The following is a 23,239-nucleotide window of genomic DNA, read 5'->3' on the forward strand; positions in this document are numbered from 1 at the left end:
CGCTGCATTTTTTACGCACGCAAAACGGACACGTTCGTGTGAATAAGGCTTTAGTATGAACAATGTGGACATTCTCCAAAGCTTATCTTCTCATGAAGAGGCACAGTACATTTATATACAGTGGTTGGCTGTAATGACTTACCTTACATGATACTTCAATACTTTTGCAGACACTATTCTGTTAATTCCACCCTGCAAGGCCAGACTCGGGTCTATGCAGGCTTTTCAAATCAGTAGATCATAAGGGTTATCGATTCCGATACCCCCTTGCCCTGCACGCACTCTGCCTCTGCTCTCCTGGTGGTCCGTCTTTACACGGCTGCTTTAACCGTTATATGTTAAGCACTATCTCCCACTGGCCTTATCTCGACCCAGTCTTTACTACTGCGTCACTCTCTTCAAGCTTGGCAGGGGAGTCCTTTACTGTACACAAGTTAATGCTGAACTACTTGGCGCCACCAACTTCTTCTATGTATGCACTGGTAAAATCCCACCCACATGCCTTGACGTCTCTGAGTCCTAAGGCCACAGACCCCAGACCCCTAACAACATGGTGCCCGGGGAGGACACTGAAACACAATGCTATAAGAAATATGAAATGGGGCACACGATGCTCTATACATGCTCTTTCCCTATGTTATGGCAATAGGTTATACCAGTAACAGAAGATACATTTATATATATATATATATATATATATATATATATATATATATATAAAAAAATTATTTTATTTTTTATTATTTGAAGTACCACTACCAGAACAAGTCAATCAAACAGTCGACGCTGTATCACTGTTTGTGATACGTCATAACGCCTCAGCACTGCCCACTGATAGCATCAATAGTCAGTGAACCCTGCAAGTCATAAAGGCCCAGTTTTGGTTGCACCATCTGCACCCCTTATAGTTATGTCACTGTTTTTATGTATGTTGCATGTTAGTTAGTTTAGATGATTCCTTCTTGTAGACGTTTAATAAAGTGCCGCATCCTGATCAATCCACATTGTTGCTGAGTTATCTATATACTATGGGGGGAAATTTCTAAACAAATTGCGTCTGAAAATAAATTTTCTCACGTGTGAACCTACTTCATTTGTCACGTTTTGCTCATGAGACTATAAAACATAGCTAACTTACCATCTACCTAATTAAAAATAGACACATGACTGGGTGGAAAATATTGGCCACGGCCTTCTTTATTAAAGTAAATTTTCAACATGTATCCTCAACTTTACATTAACTTTAACTTGTCTAACTAAATTTACAGGAATTCAGTCATAAACCCAACTTAAATGACGTGAAAGAGTCCACCCACCTAGTGAGTGACTTTACACCATCTTCTAATAAAGAGGCCATGACAAACAAATAAAACACATATTTTCTTCTTCAATGGCTGTAAACTTGAATATAAATTGTACACACCTGTCACATGGGTTCAACCAGCACCCAATGACCTGTTGTTACCGGGCGAAGGGAAAAATCCTTCGCTGGTGACAGCAGACAATTGGCCCAGGAGGCAACCAATAACTTTCAGCAGTTCCCCAAGGCAGAAACTGCCTGGAAACAGCTGCCAATTTCCCGCCAAAACCAACAAAGAATCCCCCGAGGGATGTTCATAATCCCATGTGGATCCCTCCGAAAAGTCTTGGATCCCTACATTTTATATTCACAGGTGCACAGCTCACTAAAGTTACAGAACGGTTTAAGGTTGGGGCATATGAAGCGCCCGATCACCAAGCCGCTATGTGGTTTTACTAGCAAGGTTTCTAAATGATTGTACATGTCCGTGCAAATAAACCTGCAAAAACGTGCGGACATTAACAATAATTTAAAGACCGCTCCTTTTTTGTGGTAAAATTATATGACGGCTTGTGTGTCCGGCCGCCACGTGTGACTTTGTCTTGTAATCAGTCCTGCACCTGTGTCTCCATCACATGACCACGACAGATTTGTATGCACTGGAAATAAACAATGAAGGTTCCTATTGAATGACAGCCCGTCGAGATCCTGGGAACCATGAGCAACTGATACAGAAAATGTATTGGAAAATTATATCACTTTTCACTATACTAAGAATAAGCTATATTTGCTGAAAACTGGAATACCCGTTTAATGGACTCCACCTTCCTGCAACCTCTCCTTAGTGTGACAGCCTTATTCAAACGAACATGTAAATCGTCCGTGTGATGGCCGTTTTTTATTTTTTACGACCGTCACACGGCTGCATGTATTTCTATGGGGCTATTCACACAGCCGTTGTTTTAACGGACCGTGTGAAGGGCCCGTGAAAAAATAGGACATGTCCTATTTTTGTCTGTTTTCTCGGATTCCTCATTAGCCTAAAATCTATGAGGGATTCGTGAAAACGGGTCCCGCATGGGTGCAAATCTATCACACACGTTCGTCTGAAAAAAACTTTAGTGTTGACGTTGTATCTTCTGTTCTCTCAATAAAAAGACATTTAAAAATAAATACTAGATTCCTGCTACATTGCTGGGTTTTGTCGATACAACTGGATGGCCTCGTGCACACAGCATTACAGATTAGGTGTTACAGGACAGCAGGAACTTTGGTACGTTGTATGTTATCTCCATATTACCACATATTCTCCCCTCTTAAATCGAACTTGCATCTAACTTGCTATATTAAAGCACAAGTGCAGCCTATCTCCATTCAAGTTAATATGGCTGAGCTGTAATACCAGACACAACCTGTGGACAAGAGTGATGCTGTCTCCGAGTAAAATATAACTTTTTTTGTCCTCTCAGACAACCCCTGTAAGGCCTCATTCACATGAATGTGTTAAATGTCACACGCACCTATAGAACTCAATGTGGCTGTTCACACAGCCGTTTCAATGGACCGTGTGAAGAGTCCGTGAGAAAATAGGACATGTCCTATTTTTTCACGCTCCACGCATCCCTCCATAGACTCTAGTCTATGGGGGATTCGTGATATCGTATCCCACAGCGCAGAGCACGGATGCACCTCGGACGTGAAAAAATGCAGTTTTGCACGTCCGAGATGCGCAACAGCCGTGTGAATCTAGAATAAAGCTGGGTTCACACCTGTGATGATGTTTTTGCGCCGTCAGATGATGTTGGACACCATCGGCGCCCAACGGAACCCACTGACTTTAATAGGCTCCGTCGGGTTCCATATTCTTTCCATTTTGTTATAATGGATTTAATGTTTCTCCATGGGATGTTCAAAGTTTGGGATATTTTCTTTATAAACCAAACCTGATGTACAATTCTCCGTCGGACCTGTCTGTAAGGGTATGTTCACACGGCCTATTTTTGCCTGTTTTTCGGGCCGTAAACGCCTCTAAACATCTGCCCATTGATTACAATGGGAAAACAGTGTTCTGTTCCGACGGAGCGTTTTTCTCTGCGTTTTTTACGTGTAAAAAAATGGCCGCAAAAAAGAAGTGCGGAACACTTCTTGGGACGTTTTTGGAGCCATTTTCCATAGACTCTATTGAAAAAAGCTCTAAAAACGTCCGGAAAAAATGCTGCGAAAATCGCGAGTGTCACAAAAAATGTCTAAAAATCAGGAGCTGTTTTCTCTTGAAAATAGGTTTCCGTTTGCATCACCATTTATTTCAATGGTGATGGATCCGGTGCAAATGGTTTGTCACCGTTGTTTAAGGGTTCTGTCGTTTTGACGGAATGAATAGCACAGTCGACTACGGTATTGATTCTGTCAAAACGACAGAACCCTTAAACAACCGTGACAAATGAAAACCATTTGCAGCTTATCCGTCACCATTGAAATCAATGGTGATGCAAACAGCAACAAGTGGTTTTAGTTTGTATTCCGTTCATGGGTTCCAACGAACGGAGTCCCAACGCGGATGTAAATGAAGCCTTAGCCCTTATTCACATGACAGGGTTTCCCGGCCGGGTAACGGCCGTTCATAAAACGGCCATCACACGGCTGCAGTAGGAACAATAGACCCCAAATGGGGCTATTCACACAAGCGATTTTTTGACTGCCCGGGAAACCTGGCCGTCAAAAAATTGGACATGCCCTATTTTCGGCCGTTTACCCGGCCGCCCGGCTCCCATAGAAGTCTTCCGTCGCTCGCGCTCTCTCTCCTCCTCCTCCTCCTCCTCACAGTGCAGAGTGCATGTGAGGAGGAGGAGGGTCTTTTTTTGCTCCCTGTAGGAGTCGGAATCCCCAATCACCGGCGGGGGATTGGGGATTCCGCTACAGGAGAAGTGAGTGACTACACTGTCCATATATGGACACAGCGACATCACTCACTTCTGAAGTGGAATCCCCGACCCTGTGGCAGGGGATTCCGCTACAGGAGAAGTGAGTGACTACACTGTCCGTATATGGACACAGCGACATCACTCACTTCTGAAGCGGAATCCCCGACTATGTGGCAGGGAATTCCGCTACAGGAGAAGTGAGTGACCACACTGTCCATATATGGACACAGTGATGTCACTCACTTCTGAAGCGGAATCCCCGGGTCAGGGATTCCTCTCCAGGAGAAGTCAGTGACTGCACTGTCCATATATGGACATATAAGTCAGTGACTTCTCCTGGAAGGGGGGGGGGGGATGGGTGCAACCTACAGGGGGCTGTGTGGCATTACCTACAGGGGACTTGGTGGCATTACATACAGGGAGCTGGTTGGCATTACCTACAGGGGGCTGGGTGGCATTACCTGCAGGGGGCTGGGTGGCATTACCTGCCAGGGGCTGCGTGGCATTACCTGCCATGGGCTGGGTGGCATTACCTGCAGAGGGCTGGGTGGCATTACCTACTGGGGGCTGTGGCATTACCTGCAGAACGCTGGGTGGCATTACCTGCAGGGGGCTGGGTGGCATTACCTACCACCAGGGGGGGCTGTGGCATTATCTACAGAGGGCTGTGTGTGGCAACAAATTTAAATGAAATTCAGCCGATTTTAAAACGGGCAGGGAAAAAAACGAATGCAAAACGGGTCAAAATCAGCCGATAAAAACGGCAACATGGCCCGGAGCGGAACGGATGCAAAACAGATGCATACCGGCCAGGAAAAACTGCCCAAAACGGCCGATTTTATCGGCCGACACTCGGACCCTGTCGTGTGAATGAGGCCTTAATTGGTTTAACCAGACATTTTTTTAGGGGATTCATAGCAAAGGGGGTGAATACATATGCAGTACACTCACAACTTTTCAAGTTAATTTATTTCTTTTTTAGAGCGAGTGGGCTTTGTTTCTCGAAGAAAGCAGCCATGTTTTTCGAATCCTGTACAACTCCCTTAAAAACAAACCTTCTTTATATGCCTTATCAGGGCATATGGACATCATAGAGGGGATTCCCCCGCTCAAGGTCACCCACTAAGTGCCAAAAAAGAGAGCCGCTCTGGTGGACACAGCACGCCAGGTTATAACTTCTGATTTACTACTGTAAATGTCTTTACTCAATGGGACCTGATACTGAACTGTCAAATTTTCTGGATTATGAACTGTCACAGAAAAGTATATAAAGGTTACTTGTAAAGGGTAGAGAACTGCCAGGAGAAAGGCCCAAAATATCTCTACTCAGTCTTGTGATTCTGGTCTTGTGAAGTTCTAAATAACGTTTAAACTGTCCTGGATTATCAGACTTTATGAATTATCGGATGTCAGATTAAAGGTATTTCACTGAATATGCACCTTTTTACATTTTGGGTGGAATCTTTTTAAAAGGGGCTGAGATTAGAAGAAAAAGTCTGCTTTTTTTATGTCGCTTCTGTAGGCATCCCTAGCAACACAAATAAATTCAGACCCCAAAACAGACCCTTAAATTAGTCAGAACCCAGATCAGGCACCCTAAACTAGATAAATCCAATAGATAGCGGCTAATTATAAAAACAAACAAACGGTGCAGTCGTCTTGGGGGTGAAAGCGTTTGTCTTCATCGTCCCCTCAAATTAGCCATGTATATGTAACAGGTTAAAAGGGTTAGAAGAAATGGGCTACTATTTTTTCCCACAAACAGCGCCACTCTTGTCCTTGGGTTGTGTCTGGTACTGCAGCCCATCCCCATTGAAGTATATGGAGCTGAGCTGCAGTACCCGACACAGCCCAGTGGCGAGAGTAGCGCTGTTTCTGAAAATAAAAGCAGACCCATTCTAACTGCACATAACCGTTTAAAACAGGAAATCCAGTTTAGTTTGGCCAGAATTAATATTGTAGACCAACCTTATTAGAGCTGCTCAGCTTTCCCATGCATCACAAATTTGAACATAGTACCAGTACGCTGTGTTAGATTACATAACCCACAGAAAATAGACCCAGACAACAAACATTAGAAAATAATGATACGAGTTTTCCCCTATAAACACCTCCGTTCACCACTCGTCTTAAGGCTGTGTATGTTATTGCAACTCACAAATTCACTGCAAAACCTGGCACCACCCATGGACAACTATCAGTAGCGCTGGGCCAAAGATCTCTCGGCAGCAAAGTCATCAGGAAAAGTCATCATAGTGGTCTGGACAGGATAGAGACAAAAATAAAAGTGAACGTCTACATCAGAGAAGACGTCACCTGTGAGTCACTGAATTAATAGAGGATCTGCTGACATGCCTTTTACAATAAATCCTTGTCTTACTCATGAAATACCAATTCAGGAGCATCTTTACTTAGAACTCTGTGTTGTACTGTTCCTCTGTTATTCAATGTAGGAATAAGGCCTAGCCTACGTGTAGATTTTATGTGTTAACTAATTAATTTTAACTGTAGAGATGCAGCTGTTTTGTGGACTGTAGCTGTCACTCGATTTAAAATCAATCAGTAGTGCTACAAAAGGTCTATTGTAGTCCAGGCCTGATTGACACTATTCCCCTTATCAATATGATGTGTCCCTACATAGTCTGATACTGCCAGCGATTAGTTGGACACTGTCAGTGTAGGCAAAGTCTTTTGACAAGGAGAATGGTAACAATCAGTTGTCAATCTATTTATAGATTTCTAGGAGGAATAAAAGAGGAATGACACAATACAGAGTTCTAAGAAAGATGCTCCAGAATTGTTATTTTATGGGAAATACAAGTATTTACTAAAACAGATATATCAGAAGAGGCGACAGGTCCTGTTTAACAATTTTGTATTCTGCCTGTGACTGTGTCTGGTCAGTGCTGCATCTATTGTATGATCTGCAGCGTGATAATAGTCTGCAGGGCGCTAGTGAAAAAGCAAATGTAGGTCTGTCCTTGACCATATGATTAGGTGTTTCTATGTTTTACATATTTTAGGAATTGGCAAGGAGAGTGACTGAAGAAAGCAAAATTCGCAGTAGCGCATGTGGCACAACGACATTTTTCCGCTCCTCCCTAGGATTCAATCCTGGATCCGCCCCTGTATATATCAATGTAGTATATGTTTGGATACAAACACTGTCTATTTTATTTTCTGTTTCGTTTCTCCTTCCAGGCTCCAGCACTAAGGACCTGCCCAGGTCCCTACATCACAGACCTTTACTGCAGCTTGTAGGACACAATTAGTTCTGGGTAAGAAGGAAAGGTAAGAAAAATTTGCTTTGTTTCATATAATTTTATTGATTGCAATAGTTTTATGCATGAGGCCCATAGACTTTACAAGGAAGAGAAGGCAAACAATCTCAACTGGACAAAATGCCAGGAGCAGGAAATGTCTTTTTATACCCATATCTATTACTTATATGACACAGATGTCCTTTTAAATATTAGAAGTGCCTTTATATTTACCTAATACATTTGGCTTCTATTTTTCAGTGAATTCATTCTTGTAATTGTGGAGATTATTATATCTAACTTTTATTGTACAGCCTCAAAAATCGTCCGATCGACCATACAGCTTTCCTAGATTGCGCGGCACTTACCATTGATCTGACTTTTCTCTGGCATCAGTGACATCAGTTTGTGGATAATCGCCCATTTTCTATAGGGTATGTTTAATATATAATTATTTAATTGTATAAAAATCCATATTTCTTTTTAAGTCAAGTACTAACACTACAGAGGTAAAGTTCCCAGAGTCCAATTCCACGCCACTACTTTTCCTCACATTACTTCAGTATTCCGATTTTTTAATGATTCTGACATATGCTATACCTGTAGATACACAGGGGCACATTTTTCAAATGAAATCCACCAACGTGGTGTAATGTGGGTTAACTAATGGCGCTGTCACCCTAGGCTAAAACTCAAAGGTGTAACTTGAAGCACGTGGGTCCAATGCAAAATTTGTGAAAGGGCCCCCCCACCAACCATGCGCCCTTATAAATCTGGTGTTTTCTTGTATGGCCAAGGGACCTTTAGGCCGCCTCAGACACCTGGGCCGGGTGCATCTGCTCCCCACCCATCCCCAAAATTGCACCCTTGCAAAAACTCTGGTGGGTATATAGCTATAATACTACAGTCTATAGGCCTTTTTCTTAACCACCTGACCTAGTTCTACGGGCCTCATTCTGAACCCATATGCAGTAGAGTGATTGTGTTTGCAGTTGGCTTGTGGTTGTTAGGGTATGTTCACACGTAGTGACCAAAAACTTCTGAAAATTCGGAGCTGTTTTCAGGCGAAAACAGCTCCTGATTTTCAGACGTTTTTGGCGGCGTTTTTTACGGCGGTTTTTGGAGCTGTTTTTCAATGGAGTCAATAAAAAACGCCTCCAAAAACGTCCCAAGAAGTGTCCTGCACTTCTTTTGACGAGCCGTCATTTTACGCACCGTATTTTGACAGCGACGCGTAAAATAAAGGCTCGTGGGAACAGAACACCGTAAATCCCATTGCAAGCAATGGGCAGATGTTTGTAGGCGTAATGAGACGTTTTTTCAGGCGTAATTAGAGGCGTAAAACGCCCGAATTATGCCTGAAAACACTGCGTGTGAACATACCCTTATTCTCCAGCCTTGGAGTTATCGTTGTAATTTTCTTTTTTTGTTCTCCTTTTTTTAACTCATAAACCCCAAAGAAAGGTCCATATATGCTGGGCCTGAGCTGACTCCCCATTTACCAGTCAGTGCCAGTCTAAAGCTCTGGGAGAGTAACAATTATTACCCTAAATTTCTTGACTATTATGGCTACAAAAACATAACTTTTATTTATTAGATGTTGTTATTATTATTATGTTGTTTCTTTTTGTATTACCAGAACTACAGTCGGAGCTGAACAGATGGAGAAATTCAGACAACCAATGTTTTTTGCCCAACCTTTATCCCGTTCCCCACTTTCAAAGCTCAAATCAAGTCAAAAGGACCATTCCCATTGGATGATGTACTTTAAATGGCCAAGCACTTTCATGTCTATGTTCATGGAGCTTGGACGGAGTCTTCAGCAGATGATGGTTTCTTTGGTAGGCTTCCTCATAGGGTGTAGTGAAATATTATTTCTCCTTGCCCATGTCTTTAGGGGCTTGTATGATATTCTAGAGTCCGTCGTGATCTTTGTTCTGTCAGCATGTAATATAATCTGGCTTATCATCATATCCTCTCTAGTTATCATAGTCAGAATTTGCAACTTTCTGTTATTTTATATATTAAAAAGTTGTAGAACTTTATATTATACAATGAATGAAATGGCCCTATCATGTGATGGCACGTTCATTGCATCTGAGGACATAACAAAGGATTGCTCAGTTCATATGAAACATCATAGCCCCTCAGGGCTGCCCACTGATAGCATCAATGGTCAATGCACCCCCCAAGTCATGCAGGCCCAGTTTTGGTTACACCGTCTGCATGAAATACAATCCATGGAACAGTCTTCCAGCAGTTGTTGTAGGGACACATACAATTGATGCATTCAGGATGTTTTGGAAAAGACATATGACTATTGTCAGAAATGTTCAGAATGAAAAATCAGGGGGCTATACTTATGTATATAATTATTAGAAACAATTTATAGCCCGCTCCAAAAAAAATAAAAAAAAATAATTAAATATTAAAGGGACACTCCAGTCAAAACCAAACTTTCCCATGTGTATCATTATGGTATTCCATGTGTCAGTCTCTCACCTGTTATTTTTCTTGCTACTTCTATCTCTATATATCAGACTGGGACGGTTGCTTAGCAGCAGTGTGACTCCGGCTCGGTGACTACTTTCTCTACTTGAGTCTATGGAGATCTATGTGTCACCCATCATGGGCTGCAGCAGTTCCTGGACCATACTAGTTTTCTACAGGGGGGGACAAATTTCTATCATCACCTACCACTGACACTTAGGTTCCTGTCACACAGGTATAAAGTAGCAGAATATAGTGCAGCCTCCCTGGCTGTATACTTATGGTTGCTCAGTTTATTTAGGAGAATATAGAGAGAATGATAATCACAGTGTCCCCCAACATGCAGAAATGGTATGGTCTTTAGCTGGTCATGTGATACTGTGCTGATATGCATATATGTATAACAATGTACACATACGGTTCCTCTGCCATCTAATTCTGTTTCGCCCCTTATAAGTTTGTCACTGATTCTGTGTATATTTGCTTATGATTATGATGATGATTCCATCTTGTAAACGTCGAATAAAAGTGCCGCATCCTGATCAATCCACGTTGTTGTTGTGCTGTTTAAATACTGTGGGGAGATTTACTAATAAAAAAATTACGCCTAAAAATGTATTATGCATTTTGGACACTTTTTGCATCTGCGGACTGGTTCACAGCTGCGTTGTAGCGTCCGTTAGGAGCCTCCGTCGCAGATCCGGCCGAGATTACCGGAGAAAATAGCGCAGCATGCTGCACTATTGCCTCCGGTAAAGTCACGGACACCTCGGTGGAAAGCCGACGGAACCTAATAAAGTCAATGGGTTCCGTTGGCCACCGGCGGTGTCCGTTGTGCAACAGATCGGTTGCTTCCATTATTCCCTTGTTCTGCTCCTCTGACGGATCAGAATAACGGAGCACACCAACGCAGGTGTGAACAAAGCCTACCTCTTCAAAAAAGAGAGAAAAAATAGTGGAAATGTGTCAGAATTGGTGGAAATTGTAAATAAGTGTGCGACTTGAAAGCCAAACTCCTTCTTTTCTGATTCTAAAAATGTACACATGTCAAGTAATGTCGGTTGGTGGTGCGAGGTTTGAAGAGTAGTGTAATTGCTGCGGATTTTCCATCCGGATTTGCGGAGGGAAAATCTGTAGCGTATTACAGTAGAAGCAAAGTGGATGCGACTTTAAAAATCTCATCCACGCTCTGCGGAAAATTTCTGTGCAGAAATTGACCTGCGATGCAGATTTTTGAAAAAGCAGCATGTCAATTTATGCTGCGGTATTGTTGCATATATGCTGTGAACTTTCCCTATTGAGTTAAACGGGGAAGTAACATTTCGCAACAAGTCTTTTGCTGCGGAAAAGCTGCAAATTCACAGCAAAAATCGCAAATCCCACTTTTAAAAAAACAACAAAAAACCTAAAAACCTGTATTCACATACGGCAGATTGTGTTGTGTTGATAGCCTACAAATTAATGCACACGGCCATGTGCACGACCCGCGATTTGCGGGCAGCCGTCCGAGCAGCAAATTACGTCCGTGCACACCACTACGGTCGTGTGCATGAGGCCTAAGGGTATGTTCACATGGCAGCGTCCGATACGCCTGAAATTACGGAGCTGTTTTCAGGAGAAAACAGCTCCGGAATTTCAGACGTAAAGGCAAGTGCAGGCGTTTTTCGCTGCGTCCATTACGGACGTAATTGGAGCTGATTTTCTATGGAGTCAATGGAAAACTGCTCCAATTACGTCCCAAGAAGTGACAGGCACTTCTTTGACGCGAGCGTCTTTTTTACGCGCCGTCTTTTGACAGCGGCGCGTAAAAAAATTGACCGTCGGCACAGAACATCGTAAAGCCCATTCAAATGAATGGGCAGATGTTTGCCGGCGCATTGGAGCCGTATTTTCGAACGTAATTCGAGGTTAAAACGCCCGAATTACGTCCGTAAATAGGGTGTGTGAACCCAGCCTTAGGCCACAGCTACATCTACTCTTTTTGTGCTGAGATTTTCCAATTGTAACGAGTGAAAGCTGCAGATCACAGAAGTGCATTGACTTAAATGCAATTTAAAGCATGTGTAGCCGTGGCCTTAGGGTAGGGATACGTAGCGGCCACTGAGTCGTCATGCAATTTCACCATAGTCGACTGCGCTATTTATTCCGTCAAAACAACAGAACCCTTTCGCAACGGTGACAAACGGAAACCATTAGCAAAGTTTCTGTCTCCATTGCGATCAATGGCGATACAAACGGAAGCTAAGGTTTCCAATTGCCTTTACGTTGAGGGGTTCCCCCAACGGAAAGATCCGACGGAACCCCTCAACGGAATACAACGCTGATGTGAACACAGCCTAACATCTCTATATATTGATAACACAAGACATTAGGTGATGGACACAGCTCCCCTCCTCCTCCTCCCTGCACAGTGACCTTTGCACAGGTCACAGAGCATGCCTAGAAAACTCTCCCATACAAGTCAATGAACATCTCCAGTCTACAGGTGTCTATGGTCCATGTGGCTGATGTAAGGCATATCTCTAAAAACAGCAGCTCAGGCAAGATGGCTGCCCCCATATTCATATTCAGAAAATAGAATAAAAAAATCTACAATCAAAAAATGAAAACATATTAGAAAATAAGAATATGTATAAGTATCTGGTTAGAATTAGTAAAATAAATATATAGCTGATACATTCTCTTTAAAGTCCCGCTGTCCATGAATACAACGTTTTGCACTTGTTTGTCTTCTCCTTTTTGGTGTCAATAAAAATGTTGTTAGTGTTTTGATACAATTTTGGAGGTGCATGTCAATTTTTTTTGCCCTACTTTCTCTAGTAGTTTTAACTTAAAATCCTCTGATGTAATAGAGGCATATCAAAGGTATAATTTGTGCGGGTTTGGGCACTAAGACCCGCAAGGAACACTAGAACAAAGAGCTGTACACAGCGCCATGTCCCTTCGGATTGCGTTGGATTTGCTTTGTCTTCAGGAGCTGAACATCTGCATGACGTTTGTATGTTCTTCCCGTGTTTGTGTGTATTTCCTCCTACTTTCCAAAAACACTGATAGGTAAATTGGCTTTCTGAGAAAAATTGGCCCTAGTGTGTGTCTGAAATAAGCAAATTAGATTGTGAGCCCACTGGGGACAGGGACTGATGAGAAGGTGTGGGTGCTTTGATTATACAGTCTGTAGTTTTTGTTTTTTTAAGTAAAATAGTAAAAAAATCTCTGCATTAGTATAACTACTATATGACCTTCTTCGTCATAGCCTTAGACGTGGTTTTGCTCTTTCTAACTTACACTCATCATATCAGGTCTCTGATCTTACAATTGCTCTATGGACGTCCCTCCACTTCATGTCACGGACAGGCTAACACCTCGGTAGGTGCAGTCTATTCCTAGTTTCTGATCAAGACGAAATTTCCTGCATACCTCTTAAACGTAAGGAACATACAGGGGATTGAATTTAACGCTGCAACCTTATAGGTGAGTCTTTGAATTTTATTGTTATTTGTTTTTGGAGCGTATACGTTATAATGATCCACGTTATTATAATTTTACTCACAAGAAACTTATATTGTCATTTAGGCTGCTCACTCGGGACCCCACTCTACTAACTAAAACTCAGTGGGGCTTTCAGCATGACTCTCGGCTTCGGAGGAGCACAGATATCCATTAAAAACAATGGAGGTCTTTTAATTGGATGGAATTTTTTGTTAGGCCGCGAGTGAGTGAATTTTAGCTCGTAATATGGTATGCAAAATGAACTCATATCACGCACCGTATTGCGGCTGCTTAGTTCTCAAAGATTTTGTTTCACAGATTACATTTTCAGTGCTTCTAAGGGAGAACTAGGTCTGATATACGGCAATCGATGTAGCACGATGTGACTATTGTATGCTATGTACACTTTTAAAATAGTTTTGTTTGTATTTTTTTTTTTTAAAAATGTCTACCAGTGTGTTTGGTGCAACTTTTCAAATACTTTTTGAGCTACAGCTGCTTTGTATCCTGTATACAGAGCAGCTGTATCTTGTGCTGAGACCTGAATCTGTCAGGTCCACGTCAGCAGCACTGACGGGTTCAGTGAAATCAGGTCCTGCATGTCTCTGACACGCAAGATCCACCTGTTATTGATCACATCTAAGTTATGATAGCAGCTCGATCCTGCGTGTCAGAGACACGCAGGACCCGCTGACACTGAACCCGTCAGTGCCGCTGACCTGACGGATAAAGGTTTCAGTACTAGATACAGCTGCTCTGTACACAGAATACAAAGCAGCTGTAGCTCAAAAAAGAAAAATATTTTATAATAAAAAGTATTTAGAAAGTTGCACCAAACACACTGGTAGACATTTTTATTTAAAAAAAACAAAACTGTGATTTCAAAAGTGTAGATAGACCTGGCCTCCGCTTTAGGGAACTGTAAACTGGACATATTGTCAAAAAGTCTTGATGACGGCCATTATTTATATACAGTAGAGGGTTTACTGTACGGTGGAGTGTCTGAAGAGAAGGACCTTAAACTTGAAGTACACGTCCAACATTGGATTTTAATCTGCAATAAAGATAATCTTTAAAAGTTCTAAGGTTGAGGAATTCTAGATATGTTTAATGCACTTTGCTCCAGGTTCAATAATAATAATAATAATGAACATAGAATGTCACACTCCAGCCTCCAACCCTCATTTCCCAAAAAAAGAAACCAAAAAACCCCAAAAACTGTTTTGTATAAAATGTCCATGGCCCCTAATACTTGCGATCTAAGGGGGTCTTAGGGCCTGGACTCTCACCGACACTCTCTATCACATGTCAGAAGATAGGAAATTTTGCACTCAGGTACATATTTACTTTAAAAGAGTTATCCAGTTTGTTAGAAGGTTCCTCCTTCTAGGACCCATGATGATGAACTGTTATCTGTGGGGGAACCCAGCTGCAAGTATTTAGTTCTCCTGGAACCCCACCACATGGGAACGTAAAGGAGTATTCTCATCTCGCCTTTTACATTTTTTTCCCCAAATCTCACTTATATTGAAAATTATACATATTTCACCCCTCCATAGCACTAACTTACTCCCATTTCTCCTTGTTTTCCTAATTTGGCCTTCCTTATTCCCAGATTTCTTCTTCTGTGTTCAATACTAAGCTATTACAACAGGTAACCTGCAAATGGCGCTGTGATAAAAACATCACAGCGCGACTTGCTTTTCCCGATGCAGCAATGTACAGTAACATTGTAGCATCGGGAATATCTTGGCAATGGTAACCGCGGTTGGCCACAGCAAATCCTCCTAATCCTAGACTTTGTCAAGTTCCATCTCAGCTTGTGCAATCACATCAGACATCTTTTCTTACAGCTCTCCACTGTGCCGTTCCTCTGTTATTACTCCTGGAAATGTATGCATAAATTGACAACTGTGTGTTACCATTCCGCTTGTCAAAGGGCCGTGTCCCTACACAGTCTGGCACTGAAACCACCAAAAAGGCCATACTTACTAGGTAGGTGGGTGGGTGAAAACCCGTTCCCATCAGGACGCAGACGGGTCAAAGAATGCTGCAGAAGGAGTGTGCATTAAATAGTGATAGCCCCTCCCACTAGTCTTGAGGGGAGTGGCGAACTAAGTGCTCAAAGGTGTGCGATAAATGAGTGTCAGTGTAGTGCTAGGGTGTGAATGGATGGTAAAAAATAAATCTGTATGTATGAAAGTGTCAGAACTGTAATAATGTAATAAAAATAAATAAATAAATAAATGTGATGAATAGGGGTCAGTGCTGTGAATAGTACATGGGGTGTCAGTACTATGTGTAATACGTGGAGGGATAATGTGCTGGTCGTCAGGCATGGCGTAACTTGCCGAATAACAGCCTATTTGTAACGCCGCTAGTGTTAGCTAAAGCGGGCTGCTCTGCATTCCAAACCAAACGCCAGCACATCATGCCCTCCCAGCATATAAGACCCGGCTGCGTCCTGAAAAAAAGTGTAGTATACGTAGTAAGAAATATCCATGAAACATGAGGTATTAGTTGTTATTTTGGCCAAAATACGCAAAGCTCGCAACCCAACGTCAAGGGTCCCCAGTGCCTTGCGAGTCCCTAACCAGAACTTTACGTTCCTAATTTAAAAACACAAACAGAAAAAATGGGACATAGATATCAGCAAAACCACCAAAAAGGCCATACTTACTAGGTAGGTGGGTGGGTGAAAACCCGTTCCCATCAGGACGCAGACGGGTCAAAGAATGCTGGCACTGTCAGCGCTAATTGAACAAAGTCAGGCTGTGCGGGGACACCCCCCCCCCCCTAACTAGTTACATCCAATTGTAAATTTATTCCGAGATTTCAGGAAGGAACAACAAAGGAACGGCACAACGCAGAGTTCTGAAAAAAAAAAAAGATGTTCCAGAGTTGTTGTATTATGGGGAATGCATGTATTTACTAAAACAGACATGTCAGGTTCTCTTTAAGGGAATGACAAAATTTGGAGCTTCATGCGGGAAATCTATTATTGCATTTGCGCCACACTTCTAGCTTGGAAAGTCGCAAATTATGGCACATGCCACATTTGCGCAATAATTTCCGTCTTTTTGTTGTTTTACGCTTTTTCGACACTTTTGAATAGTGGCGAAAAAAGGGGGCAGGTTTAGAGAGGAGATTCAGTCCGGTGTATGGAACGCCAGTTCAAGTAAATCTCCACCTTTGCGTGTAAAACAGAGCTCTAAACCCTATAAATATGTTACAAAATTAAAGAGAACACTAACTTTAATAACAAAGTAGATTTGTCGGAAATCTCATTTTGAGTTTTGCTATGGAACCCTTATGATTTCTATTTTTTCAGATATCACCATATTCCATGTGTCCTTGAGCTATAAATTAACCACAATGGTCAGAAAAAATTATAGTGAAAGGAAAATGAAGTATTTCACACTGCCAAGTACATTTGAGAACTTGTGGATGGAGTTTCACCAAAGCATCGGTCATGTGAAACATTTACTGCTGGATTTTATCATGGCATTGAGTAACATACTGAAAGCCATGGCGACCATTTTGAAATTTTTCTGTGAGGTTGTTGAATTGGTGATTCATTTTTTACTGACTGTGGTGAACGAAATTTGGTTAGTCTTAAAGATAGTTCTAGTTTTGGGGAAAACGATAAAAGATTTGGCAGTAAATGGCAGTAAATATTCCGCAAGTCTTGAATGGAGAAAGAAGGCAACAGCACAAGCTAATTCAAGCAGGAAGGATTCTCACCAGTCAGATAATAGCAGGAAGGATTCTCACCAGTCAGATTATCCCAGGAAGGATACTTACCAGTCGAATAATACCAGGAAGGATTCTTACCAGTCAGATTATACCAGGAAGCATTCTTACCAGTCAAATAATACCAGAAAGGATTCTTTCCAGTCAGATTCAGATAGGAAGTTGTCCGGCTTGAAGAAGAAAAATTTTGTACAATCTGATCTGAGCAAAAACATTGAACACTTAGACTCAAAAACAGAATATACAGAAGAATTGGATATGAGCAAAAGGAATACTTTAACCTTTATCCAGGATAAGAATTTGACCTGCACCAATTCCGATGATCTCCACTCCATTAACTCTGTTTGTCTGGAAACCTGTCCTGAAAACCACAACATCAAGAGAAAAGTTTTTCATTATAAGTCTCAGATCTCTAAAACCTGGAGAAGTTACAACCTACAATCTACACCGGTTTCAGACAAGAAAGAGGAGGCTGGACGGCAGCACGGAGGGCTTAACGGTAAGCCTCCATGACTGCCATAGGAGGGAGGGTCAGCCAATAGGAAGGAAGAGGGTTAGTGGAGGCAGGGAGAAGGAAGAAACGGAGAGGGGAGGAGTCGGGTGTGGTATCTGTTCCTCCCGCTGTTTTCGGCATTGAGCCGGTAGCAGCGGGAGGAACAACAGGTAAAATAGTTAGCTTCCACCCACCCGCACTGAATTAGGTTGTAATTTGGGGATTTGGGTTGGTTTGTAGGTTTGTCTATTTTATTGTGCTTTTAATGTATGCTTGTGTAACTTGTGTTTCTCATTTCTTTTGAGCAGGTCCGGGTGTCATGGCAGCTGGCGGGGGGAGTCCTTGAGGTTGGTCAGTACAAAATGGTGGGGGGGTCGCATCGGGGGTATGCGTCCCCCAAAAAGGTAGATCATTTGAAGACTTCATAGGGTTTTATCCCTTTGAAGTGGTCTTCTGGTGGTTGAAGCCATCTGCAGGGGTGAGCGGTGCCTCCGAGCTGGTTTACGGCTGGAGGTAAATAGTTGGTGGTGGTTTGCAAATGGCTAATTTAAAGGAAATCGGAAAAAATGGCTTCAAGGACTTCCCCTGCTCTGTTTAGTGTTAAAAATATGTTAATTGTTATTTATGATTCTGACCCATGTTGGGTCATGTAAATTATAGTAGGAATTCTCTGGTCGAATTCCAAAAGGAGTTATCCGAATGTTTCGGATTAAATTGCATTTTAAAATAATGTAGATTAATCAACGGCTGCTGTGGCCATTTCACATCCAACCTCGGTGGTCACGTGTCTTTATTGGGAGGTGGGGAATAAAGGGGAATAAAAGGTTAAATAGTTAATTAGCACATGACTCTACTTAGGCCAGTCATGTAAAAGGTTAATAGAATTTTAAAGCATATTTCCAACTAAAAATGGCCTCATACTGGGAAAGTAGAAGTAAAAGCCATGACAAACGTTTGGCTATTAATATTTGTTTTACTTTACATAGATTCTTCTACTTTGTTACAGTGGACATTTTTGCAAAAGTGACAACAGGAAGTAAAGCCATATTAGTTGTCATTGAATCAGCTTCTTAGACTTTGACGACCCCCTGTCATTTTGTCAGCATGTTATATCAATAACTGACAGTTTTACTCTGAGTTTCTGAGGAGCTTATTCAATGGGGACAGTCAATATGGCTGCACTTCCTGTTGTCACTGACATTTTTTGTGTGAGTAAAATAAGCTAACATTTAACTTACTGATTTATGACTGTTTTACATTTTATAAGCTTGACTTATTTTTGTATAATTTATGTATAAGTTTTTATTTAATGTCCATAAACAAACCAAGCCAATAGTTAAAATGGACCTGTCACCTCTCCTGACATGTCTGTTTTTTGTAAATACTTGTATTCCCTATAAAATAAAAATTCTGGAGCATCTTTTCTTAGAACTCTATGTGATGCCGTTCCTCTGTTATTCCTCCTAGAAAGTTATGAATAAATTGACAACTGGGTGTTACCAGTTAGGGGTGTGTCTCTACACAGACTGAGAAAATCCAATCAGTGCTGACAGAATAAGTAGGGACACACCCCTTTAATAAGGGGAACGGTAACACCTATTTTTTCATAACTTTCTAGGAGGAATAACAGAAGAACAACACAACGTAGAGTTTTAAGAAAAGATGCTCCAGAATTGTTATATTGGGGAATACAAGTCGTTAATAAAACGGACATGTCAGGAGAGGTGACAGGTACTCTTTAACCCATTCCCGTCTAAAAGAACTTTCAGATTTTTATTTTTGTTTTTTTCTCACCACATTCCAAAAGCCATAACGTTTTCATTTTGCCGTAGATATAGTCCTATGAGGCACAATGTGTGAAGAAAGAAATAGAGCCGCACTCACCGTATCTGATGTTTTCATATGTTTTATTGCTCAAACAGAAGGGGGGGAGAGACGGATTAGTACACAGATTCACAGGCAACAGCTGTTTCGCGTAGACACGCTTTCTCAAGCCTATGAGGGGTTGGTTTTTGCAGGACGAGTTGTAGTTTTTCGTAGCGCAATTTATTGTGCCAATTAATGTACTAGGAAACAGGGGAAAAATTATTTGTGGGGTAGAAAATGAAAAAAAGACAGATTCCTCCATTGTTTTTTGCACTTCGTTTTTATGGAATTCACTGTGCAATTAAAACAACATGTTAGCTTTATTCTGCAGGTCAATACAATTACGGCGATACCAAATATATATAGTTTTTTCTATGTTTTACTAATTTTACAAGGAAAAAAATGAAGTGTAAAAAATTACATTTATTTTGTGTCGCCAAATTCTGAGAGCCATAACTTTTTTATATATATGTATATTTAGGGGAGCTGTCCAGGCCATATAAAGCCTCTGCAAAAGATAGGACATGTCATATCTTTTGCTTTTTACAGACCGCGCTCCCATACTTTGTATGGGAGCATGGGCCGAAAATGGGGGTGGCTGTCCACGGCCGCCAGCTGCCGGCCGTGCCCGTAATCACGGACCATGATTACTGGCACGGACATGTGCATGGGGCCTTAAAGTATGTTAATCTCATAGTCTCATGTCCCTGTTTATAGTTCTCAATGGCAAGTTTTCCAGTTACTGAAACAGCAAAGCATGCCCACACCACCAGGTCTATGTATGATGTTCTTTCTGTGAAATGCTGTATTTTTAATAAAACATAATGGGGCAGATTTACTATATATGTTAGACTTATCCAAACTTAGATAAGGCAGTCAGAAAATACACCAAATTTATCAAAGTGGTGCTCGCTGTATGATTAATTTACCGCATATTGCTAGACACTTTTAGTTTATGTGAGTTTTTTTGCGCAAAACTTTGGCACATTTTTGGCGTATGGCGTCGTACTTAAATCCAGGCGGCTTTCCACTTGACCACGCTCTATTTCCACTAAGCCACTCCTCTTGACAAGTGTTAAAATAAAGTATCTAAAACAGTTAATAAATGTGGCGCATGGCATGTACGCCAGAATTCTGGCTCAATTTGAGACGCAATTCTTTTTTATATTGTATAGTAAATATGCCCCAATATGCCAATCACTGTTCAATATCATGTATGTGGTTTATTCGAGGGCAAATATCAAAAATCCAATCACTGAGGACCAAACCTTCCGAAAACATAACTTTTCATTTATACATGTACATGTACGTGGCAGTCGTTAGGGGGACATATGAAGCGGGTTCACGGCCTGAGCTCGCTCCATACTTACTGGGACACAGCTGTGTAATACAGCCGACAACTTTGAGATCATTTTGATTCCGCCTGTTTATCCCCTTAGATGCCACGGTCAATTGTATCTAAATCGCTAGAATGAGGGGACGGCCACCTCCGACGTGCCATTAGCTATGACGTGATAGTGGGGTGCCGATGGTCATCATGGCAGCCTGGGGGCCTAATGAATGTCCTCCGGTCTGCCATCTTTGTACTCCTATGAAGCCCTGCCTCCAGCATGGCTTCGTAGGACACTGTAAGAAACACGATATACAGCAATACATTAGTATTGCAGTACATCATATAAGCAAACAACTGATCACTAGTTCAAGTTCCTAGGGGGACCTAAAAAAAAATTAATAATAACGAAAAGAAAGTTTTTTTTTTAGTGTACAAAAAAATATTAAAAGTTAAAAAAAACTTTCCCCACTTTTTCTGTAATGTAATGTTTTTTTCAAAAAGTTAACATAACTGTTATCGCTGCGTCCGTAAAAGTCTGAACTATTACAATATAGCATTACTTAACCTGCTTGGTGAAAGCCGTAAGAAAAAAATTAAAACACCCAAATAAGCTCCCCAAATTTTTTTTTATAAAAAGTGATCAAAAAGTTGCATATACCTCAAAATGGTACCAATAAAAACTACAGCTCGCCCCGCAAAAAATAAGCCCTCACACCGCTCAATCGACATAACAATAAAAGAGACACAAAACTATTTTTTTTATAGCAAATCGTTTTTTTTGTTTTAAAAAAAAATAAAAGTGGTAAAACATGATCGCCGTAATCGTATCAACCCATAGAATAAAGTGAACATGAAGTTTTTATAGCCTGATGGATGCTGTAAAAACAGAACCCCCCAAAAATGGCGTAATCGCAGTTTTTTGCCCATTTCACCCCACAAATATTTTTTCTTTAGTTTCCCAGTACATTATGTGATTTAACAGCAGGTACAGGAGAGTGTATGCAGTAGGTGCAGAAATTCCCATTGTCCTCTGAATCTTGCAAAGTAGATAGGAAACGCGTTGCCACATTACGTAGGGTTATGTTTCTCATCAGCCCGGACGCTCCTAAAACTCTGCTCTGCATTCAGGGCAGAAAAAAAACCTCCAGACACATTCTGAATATCTAGTACTTGATCTATACACACAAAGGCTGGGTTCACACCTGCGTTGGTGTGTTCCGTTGTTCTACTCCATCAGAAGAGAAGAACATAGAAATGACGGAACCAACAGTTCCGTTGCACAATGGATAACGCCGGGTGCTGACGGAACCCATTGACTTTAATGGGTTCCGTCGGGGTGTCCTTGATTTCACTGGACACAATAGCGCAGCATGCTGCACTATTGTCCCCGGTAAACTCCGGCAAAACATGCCGGTCTGCGACGGAGGCCCCTAATGGAGCCTTCGATGCAGATGTGAATATAGCCTAAGTAGAAGTTGTGTCCACATGTCAGTGTTACAGGATCTGAAAAGGACAAGATAGCGCCGGACCCAATTAATATTCCAAATTCTTAGCCATCGTTATTTCATCAAAAGGCCATTGTAATTATGGTTAAAAAAAATTACAGTACAAAACACAAAACAGGACAATATCAAGAAGCATGGACAGACACAGTACTGGCATATGGACTAGAAATGACTCACCAGAAGTCGGTTAAAGATACATATAAAGTGCATAGAGCAAAAGCAGATCACTACAGTATCCCCAAAGGATTAATTAGAGCCTATAGATTACAAATTGGTCAATTGAATGATGAAGATACATGTAAAAGGCATAGTGCAAAAATAGGTCAGTACAAATACCTGCAAAGAGTCAAAAAGTACATTCAATTTGAATAATAGAAGACCCAGAAATAGAAAGGTAAGTGCTGATGATATAGTCAGTGTTCAACCAACCACACCTGTCAAGTGATTTGCCAACAGCTTCGTCTGGGTTGGTTAATGAATTATAAGCGTACGATGCCATGTAGCAGTGGCCGACGCTTGGCTTACTTGCAGACACCAGTGGCCGCACAATTTTGCCGGCTTTTGATTTTGCCATTGACCATCGCGCGTACATCCGCCACTTCGTAGGACCGCACCTTAATACCAAATATTTAAATACCTAGGGACCAATCGGGATGTAAATACCTTAAATTCAGCAGCTGGTGAACCTACCATACTCATTTAAGAAACAGGAGCTGGTAATAGCATATAAGAATGCACATAGACTCACGGCCGCGTCATTTGACAGAAAACTTTCTGAGCATGCCTGTGACGTCTTGGGTTCACGCAAAAGCCCACAGTGAGGACCAAA

At 41.5% G+C, this 23,239-nt stretch overlaps 1 long non-coding RNA gene across 1 annotated transcript; it reads left to right on the top strand.

The window, feature by feature from the left end:
• Window positions 1-1,592: 1,592 nt before the first annotated feature.
• LOC142658820 (uncharacterized) lies at window positions 1,593-10,587 on the top strand. Its single transcript, XR_012850192.1, has 4 exons — window positions 1,593-1,673; window positions 7,423-7,512; window positions 7,796-7,915; window positions 9,121-10,587. It is a non-coding gene; the product is annotated as an uncharacterized LOC142658820 (long non-coding RNA).
• The last annotated feature ends 12,652 nt before the right edge of the window (window positions 10,588-23,239 follow it).

This window comes from Rhinoderma darwinii, chromosome 8 (genome assembly GCF_050947455.1).
Source record: "Rhinoderma darwinii isolate aRhiDar2 chromosome 8, aRhiDar2.hap1, whole genome shotgun sequence".
Taxonomy (NCBI): Eukaryota; Metazoa; Chordata; class Amphibia; order Anura; family Rhinodermatidae; genus Rhinoderma; species Rhinoderma darwinii.